We start from the raw sequence: 8268 nt of genomic DNA, 5'->3' as shown, positions 1-8268 counted from the left end.
CAGTTCCTGTCTCGAGAACATCAGAGTCAATGTCCCGTCCTCTACTCGGTCCTACAGTTCACACTTCTTCATTCTCCTCTGATTCCATTTCCCAAAGAGTTTCTCAAGATTTACAAAGCTGGGGCCTAAATTATATGGTTTGCTTCCAAAACATTTTTTCAACTGCCAACTGACAATATTTTCACAGTATCTCTTCACAATCCTCTGGCTTGCACCATGTCCAGGGATGAGAAGTCCCGTTTGGTGGAGAGATTCCCGAGGCTGATAAGTGTCACTTTGGAACAAAAATGGTTAAGTGGCGATATCCTGCGGTTGTTTCTAATGATGGAGAGGGACCGGTGGGGAATGAGCACTTTGACGAACAGGAGGAAGTGTTGCCAGTGACCCGAGTCAGAGAACAGTGGACAGGGATTAAAGGAATCTAATGAAAAGCAGCACTTCTGGTCAGGACGTTCAATAACAGCTGCAGAAACCCGATGTGTCGAGCAGTGTACCTGGAAAGAGAAACAGAGATAATGTTTTAAATATGGAACATTTCTGATGAAGAACTCGAGTTTCCCAAATCTAATCAAATTACCGGCCTGGTTCACAAAATAGTTTTTCTGAACTTTGAGCGAAAATTGTACCAGCAGGAAAGCATTCATAACGTAGTCAGCAGGATTCGAACCTACGTGGGGAAACCCCAAAGAACTTTTAATCCATCGCCTTAACCACTCGGCCATGACCACAGACAGCTCAGGGGGGTTGAGCATTGATCAAATCAGCCGTGATTTCATTGAAAGCTGCCGTTGACTTGATGAGCGAAATGCTTCCATCTCCTTTCATCCCTTTGCTGTCATTTGTAAGGTGCGAGACACCAATGTAAAAGAAGAAAAGCACAAAGGTAGGAAAAGATATTTGCAGGCAAACTGCGTCAAAATTATTTATTGAAAGGAAAATCACACTTGGCAATTTGCCATATCTCTTTGCGAACATGACCAGCAGAAGTAAGCAAAGGAGCTATCGATCTGAGTATTCTCGGACCTGAAGCAAACAAAGTTTAGTAACATATTCATTTCTTTTTCTGGCGAACGAAATGATCTTTCCTGATGGTTACAATGAAAGAGATGGTTCCCAATAAAAGACAGAGATTAATTCGCATGTAGATATATTTCAATGTGACACGATTCATTTTCAGTCCCTAATTACCCCAGAGATGGAGGAGGTGAGTTACTTTTCTTCACTCTTCAACTCCTCAGCACGGAGGTACAAACATGAAACCGCTAGAGATGGAGTTCTTGAATTGGGAACCAGAGACACTGAAGAAACTAGGCAAAAGTGAGGACTGCAGATACTGGAAACCTGACTTTAGATCAGAGTGATGCTGGAAAAGCACAGCAGGTCAGGCTGCATCCGAGGAGCAGGAGAATCGACGTTTCTGTTGCCAGTCATGCTCCGCTGCACAAACAATTTTCGTTTTTGGCTCAGATTTCCAGCACCTGCAGCTATTTGTTTTATGTTAACCTTCATAATGTTTTGGACAAAACCAATGACCTGCCAGCATCGGAAAATCGGCAGAAATACTGGTACACCGATATGTTTGCTGAACAATACAACCATTCCATGAGCGGGAATACGATCCGGGCCACAGTGCTGAGAATACCGAATCCTCACAAGTAAATAACAAGACCAGGCGATAGATACTATCGTATTTGGTGTAAATAAAACACCCTGTCTGATCATTTTCGTTGCAGAATTTTTTCAAATTGTCTTCGAAGATTTACAAAGTGGGAAAAGGCCATTCCGCCCGTGTGCATTGCGGCTAATTAGAGAGCCATCTATACGAGTCGCAGTTTCGAACTTTGGCCCAAAGTCTCGTGTGTTCTAATGTTTCCAGGTCAAATGTCAATGAGTTTATCCGATGTTCTTACATGGCACAATAATGGGACAGAAGTATAACGAATTGTAACTCTTTTGAGGAACTCACGCTCATTTTCACCCATAGAGGGCGACACACCCGAAGATACCGCCAAACTGACGGAGGTGTCCGTTCTGGAGAGCTGGAATTTGAAACGGACAAGAGGACAAATGCAAGCTTAACATGCGGAAGCACAGAGGGGATGTCCCGAGAGAACTTCACAGGGGAGCGTCAACGTACAACACGGTGAAAGCGTGAAAGCTTGAACCAGATAGGACTCGAACCTACAGTCTTCTGATCCGAAGTCAGACGCGTTATCCATTACGCCACTGGCCCAAGAGACAAGCTGGCACTTGGCAGAATGTCGATATGTAATGCCATGGACTTTCACGGAATCAGAATTAAAAAGGTGAACAAGCAGCGAAGATAATCACCAACATTGCTTCACTTCGAAGTTTCCAATTTGTGAAGCAGTGCCTTTCACTGGCAAAAGTGAAACATTTGTCCTCAGCTGCCTGCTTCAGGGTCGCGTCCTTCTCTGCTGGAAGTTTCCACCGTTTTATTCACAGTCACGACGCGATTTCATGATCCACTCCAGTGAAAAAGTGTCATGGTGTCGTCCAAACAAGACCCTGCAGAAACTCGGCGAGAAACCTCTGGTCATTTCGAGCTCTGGATGTGGAATTAGACGAGATGCGTGACACCTTTTATTGGCGCCGCCACTTCACTGAAATTAGCGGCTCAAAATGAGTCGTTGTTAGCATCAGCTTGATTTGTAACTTCCTGCAGTGCATTTGCTGAACAAAATCAGATCGCTCCCATCCGGCCCAGCTGACTTATCTATTTTCACACTCTGCAGTATTTCTAATATCTCTTTCTTGTGAACCTCAATCTCTTCTCGTCTAGATGCAAGTAGCTCTGTATCTTCCTCGCCAACATTTTCATTTTCTATGGCGAACACTGTCGAAAAATATTTATTTAGTGCTTCCCCTGTCTCCTCTGACTCCACACACAACCTCCCACTATTATCCTTGATTGTCCCAAATTTAACTCTCGTCATTCTTTTATTCCTGACATACCTATGGAAAGCCTTAGGGTTAACCCTGATCATATCTGCCAACAACTTCTCATGTCTCCTACTGGCTCTTCTCAGCTCTCCTTTTAGGTCTCTCCTGATATCGTTGGAACCCTCGAGCGCTCTAACTGAGTTTTCACATTTTGTCCTAACATAAGACTTGTTCTTCTTGACCAGGGATTCCACTTCCTTAGTAAACCACGGCTCACGCGTTCTATATCTTCCTCCCTGCCTGACAGGTACATACTTATCTAGGACACCCAGGAGCTTTTCCTTGAATAAGCTCCACATTTTAATGTGCTCACCCCCTGCAGTTTCCTACCCCATTCTACGCTTCCTAAATCTTACCTCATTGCATCGTAATTTCCCTTCCACCAGCTGAAACTCTTGCTTCGTGGAGTACACCTATTCCTTTCATTCACGAAAGTAAACCTGAGAGAAGTGTGATCGCTGTCTCCAAAGTGCTCACCTACTTCCGAATCTAAAACCTGGCCAGGCGCGTTACCCAGTACTAAATCGAAAGTGGCTTCGTCCCTTGAAGGCATGTGTACGTACTGTGTCAGGAAGCCCTCCTGCACACACTGGGCAAAAAATGACTCACCTATCGTACTCGTACTGTAGTGATCCCAGTCAATATTTGGATATTGTCTTGAGTGTTCCAGAGTTTTTCATTGTCCCAGAGTCCAGATGAAGTTTGCATTCCTCACGTACGTGAGCGAGAATGATTTCAATGTCTCAGATCAGTTCCTGTCCCGAGAACATCAGAGTCAATGTCCCGTCCTCTACTCGGTCGTACAGTTCACACTTCTTCATTCTCCTCTGATTCCATTTCCCAAAGAGTTTATCAAGATTTACAAAGCTGGAGCCTAAATTATATGGTTTGCTTCCTAAACATTTTTTCAACTGCCAACTGACAATATTTTCACAGTATCTCTTCACAATCCTCTGGCTTGCACCATGTCCAGTGATGAGAAGTCCCGTTTGGTGGAGAGATTCCCGAGGCTGATGAGTTTCACTTTGGAACAAAGATGGTTAAGTGGCGATTTCCTGCGGTTGTTTCTAATGATGGGAGAGGGAGCGGTGGGGAATGAGCACTTTGACGAGCAGGAGGAAGTGTTGCCACTGACCCGAGTCAGAGAACAGTGGACAGGGATTAAAGGAATCTAATGAAAAGCAGCACTTCTGCTCAGGACGTTCAATAACAGATGCAGAAACCCGATGTGTCGAGCAATGTATCTGGGAAGAGAAACAGAGATAATGTTTTAAATATGGAACATTTCTGATGAAGAACTCGAGTTTCCCCAGTCTAATCAAATTACCGGCCTGGTTCACAAAATAGTTTTTCTGAACTTTGAGCGAAAATTGTACCAGCAGGAAAGCATTCATAACGTAGTCAGCAGGATTCGAACCTACGTGGGAAAACCCCAATGGATTTCGAATCCATCGCCTTAACCACTCGGCCATGACTACAGACAGCTCAGGTGGGTTGAGCATTGACCAAATCAGCCGTAATCTCATTGAAAGCTGCCGTTGACGTGATAAGCTGAATGCTTCCATTCTCCTCTCCCACCTCTGCTGTGAATTGTAAGGTGCGAGGCACCAACGTAAAGGAAGAAAAACACAAAGTTAGGAAAAGATATTTGCAGCCAAATTGAGTCAAAATTATTGATTGAAAGGACAATCCCACTTTGGCAATTTGCTAGATCTCTTTGCAAACATGACCAGCAGAGCTGATCAAGAGAGGTATTGATCTGTGTGTTCTTGGACATGAAACAATCCAAGGTTAGTGACATATTCATTTCTTTTTCTGGCGAAGGAGCTGGTCTTTCCATATGCTCACAATGAAAGAGATTTTTCCCAATAAAAGACGGCAAATAAGTCCCATCTCACGCTGACACCATCGTGAGCGCTGCTGTTTCACAATACCACAGAGTCAGGGTCAATTCCCGCCTCATGCAACTGAATGTGTGGAGTTTGCACATTCTCCCCGTGGCTGCGTGCACTTGCTCTGGTTTTCTCCCATAGTCCAAAAATGTACCGGTAAGGTGAAATGGTCGTGCTGAATTGACGTGGTGAATGGAGAGGAATGTATTTGGGCTGGGGCGGGTCGGTGTGGAGTTGCTGGGCCGAAGGACCTGTTTCCATATTGTAAGTATTCTAATCTACTGTAATCAACGGCCAAGGTATGACCCACGTTGTTCGATGGGGCATATATGACTTTTCGATTGTTTTTCTTCAAAGTTTCTTTACAATTCAAACGGGAGTGGAAGAAGGGAAATGAATGTCTCCCATAATTCTTGACTTCTTTTAGCATTCACAGGCGGTATTTTTCCTGTACGTTTTTTTTACACTGTGGTTACTGTTAATGTTCTTGTAAGCTACACCGGCTGGTTTCCTCTTTCCTCAATGTTCCTCATCTCTACCCAAACACATTTTCCATCCTTATCTCCTGAATCAATGTAATTTCTAACCATTGCATAATTGCCACGGAAACTGGGCTTTTCACACGCCTGTGTATGTCATTTTCCAAAATAATTGATCGTTTACTGTGTTGCAATTGCGCATGTGAAGAAGAAAACAGAATAGAGGCAGGTGGTCCTGGGTTTCAAACGCACGTAATTGCAGCTAAAACGCAGATTACTGCACACAATGCAACCACGGAAGCATCCACCGAATCGTCAGGAAGCACACAATAATTACAATGCTGGATGTCATGTCAGGAACAGGACCAGAAACACAACAGAAATACGTCTCTTGGGTACTATTTTGGACGCTTTTCTCAATCAGCTATCGTGTTTTACATATGTTCCATCGGGAGTTACCTCACACAAGGAAGTAACCAGTACTGCAGATGGTCATATAATCCGAGTCCCAAGTCCCTGAGTCAGAGAGACTCAGTGCCCTGTGTGTACCTACAAGGAACAGCTGTGCATGGGGTTTATCGGGTAACTGAACTGCATGAATGCAGCTCGATGGTCGCCTGTCTGCTTCTCCTCTATAGTTTTCTGTGCAGTCCCTGCGTGCAATCTTGTCAACTACGTTTGTCCGGCACAAGATGGGCATTGGTCGTTTGTCTCTGAGAGAGGCTGTTGGTTTATGTGTTGTCATAATTCCGAGTGTAAGGAGGAATCTGGTTGTCAGTTCCCAGAAACTGACTTTAATAAATGGAAGCGTGCTTTGTAACTTGCCGCGTGGCATATCCTCGTTGCGAAGTTCGTGCACTGCGAATCACGTTGCGGGACAATCCAATTTTGGCAAAGAATTTGTGTGGCAGTCACGAGTTGCCACGACCAGCTATCCCTAGTTGCAATACGGACAAATGGCAAGAACTGCAAATTCGATTACAGCAGCACAAGGTTAATGTGACAGGGCAAACAGAAGGTAGCCAGAGGATTTCTGGGTGTAGGGCAATCACCCAAGGTACCTTTTCATATGAAAGTCTGTGCATCAGTAGAATCTGTAACCCAAGTAGTCTATGTTGGTTATTCATATTCCAGACAACTTGTGTTATTCCACGTTTATTCTGAAAGTGAATAGACATAGTTATTTCACCGTTATTTCGAAAGAAGATCCTGCATTGAATCTGTTCGACGTTATTTGATGCTGTGGTGAAAAGGTGGGCAATCGCGATGTGACACGTTGCTATTCTTTCATTTCCTTCACTACTGTCCTGGTGAGGGAGAAAGGTGATCACCGGGGCATTGATGGCCTAATTTAATCACGGATACTATTGGAAATGTTCACTCTTATTGGTTCGTTGTTGTTCTGTTTTGTTTTATGATACTTGAGCACTTTCTGGGACTTGGCAATAAACTAAATCTCCAGTTGGTTTGGAATTGCCTCGCTGTTACTTGTGCGAGCGGTTCATGTCAGAGACGACTCACAGTGCATCACAGACAGCACTTAAGCTTTGGTGTGTCTGATCATGGTACTGCCTTTTCAGTTCTGATTCTGTTCCACGTTAAGAGCTGTCAGGTTTTGGATTCGCTGGAGAGGAAAGTGGGTAATGCGATATGTGAGGTATTTTTCTTTAGCCAAAATCTTTGATGACGAACTTGGGAAAGTGTCAAGAAGAATGGTCATTGGCAGCAAATATCCGGAAAACCTTCATCTCTGGATCGGTTGGGCCCATCCACCCTCCAATCAAAATAGCCAAACTCGCTGAGTAACAAACATCATGCTTTTTTTTTTTGCAAATGATGTATTCAAACCGGTGCCGGTGGCTGGAGCATCTCAGAGTTGTCGAGCATGGAAACAAATCCCGCGAGCCAACTTGCCCTTGCTAAACAGGTTACCGAAATTAATCCATACATATCTCACAATATTTGTGCGTTATCTCTCCGAGGTCTTCCTGTCTATACACCCATTCAGATGCCTTTGAAATGTTGTGAGGGCACCAGACTCTGCCACTAAATGTGGCAATTCATTCCACACACAGAAAAGTTCTGTGTGAACAACATGTGTCCAGCACATCCCTTTTAAATTTTTCCTCTCTCACATTAAATGTTTGCTATGTAGATTTGAACTCGCGTGTCTTGTGAAAAAGTGCTCCCTGACTATTTACTTTGTCTGTCTTCCTCATGATTTTATAAGCTTCTGAGAGGCCATATCTAAGCCCTGAAGCTCCTGGGAATCTGACGAAGCCTACAGTTTCGTTCTCACCTCCAAGCAGTGCAAACCTTGCAAATCCTTGTAAAGGTTTTCTAAACGTACCCTTGAAAGAAGTGTGTCCAGCTGCAGCACTTGCTTGACCGCGTGGTCACTCTGGAGCTGCGGGTGGACTCACTATGGAGCATCAGCAATTCTGGAGAGTTATGTTGCCTCCCAGGTGCTCAGGCCAGGGATGTCGCCCATCGGCTGAAGATCATTCGAAAAGGGAATCGTGAACAGCCAGTTGTCTTGGTGCATACAGGCACGAGATGAGGACCTGCAGGGAGAATTCAGGGAGCCAGGAGAGAAATTAAAAAGGAGGACCTCAAAGGTAGTAATCTCTGGATTACTGCCGGTGCCATGTGACTGCCAGCGTAGAAATGAATAAAAAAAGGCACGATGAACACGTGACTTGAGGAATGGTGCTGCAGGGCGGGTTTCAGATTTGTTGGACTGTGCGACCAGTTCTGGACAATGTGGGACTATAAGAAAATTGACGATCTACATCTGAACCAGACGGGAACGAATGTCCTTTCGGGAGTTTTTCCTACTGCTGTTGGGGAGGTGGCAGGGCGCTGGGAACCACAAGATTAAACAAGTCGGCAGTGAGGTGGAAACTGGAAACGCTAAGAATCAGGAAGATAAC

At 44.5% G+C, this 8268-nt stretch overlaps 3 non-coding genes across 3 annotated transcripts; all 3 read right to left on the bottom strand.

The window, feature by feature from the left end:
• Nucleotides 1–646: 646 nt before the first annotated feature.
• Nucleotides 647–728, bottom strand: trnaf-aaa (transfer RNA phenylalanine (anticodon AAA)). Its single transcript has one exon. It is a non-coding gene; the product is annotated as a tRNA-Phe (tRNA).
• A 1432-nt stretch (nt 729–2160) lies between these two features.
• On the bottom strand, nt 2161–2233 carry trnar-ucg (transfer RNA arginine (anticodon UCG)). The gene has a single exon. It is a non-coding gene; the product is annotated as a tRNA-Arg (tRNA).
• A 2127-nt stretch (nt 2234–4360) lies between these two features.
• On the bottom strand, nt 4361–4442 carry trnas-cga (transfer RNA serine (anticodon CGA)). Its single transcript has one exon. It is a non-coding gene; the product is annotated as a tRNA-Ser (tRNA).
• Nucleotides 4443–8268: the final 3826 nt, after the last annotated feature.

The sequence above is a fragment of the Chiloscyllium plagiosum genome, unplaced genomic scaffold (assembly GCF_037043375.1).
Source record: "Chiloscyllium plagiosum isolate Xiang-an unplaced genomic scaffold, Cpla_swu_hap1 HiC_scaffold_13, whole genome shotgun sequence".
Classification (NCBI taxonomy): Eukaryota; Metazoa; Chordata; class Chondrichthyes; order Orectolobiformes; family Hemiscylliidae; genus Chiloscyllium; species Chiloscyllium plagiosum.
Note: the sequence above shows the minus strand (reverse complement) of the source record. Positions and strands in the feature narration are given on the sequence as shown.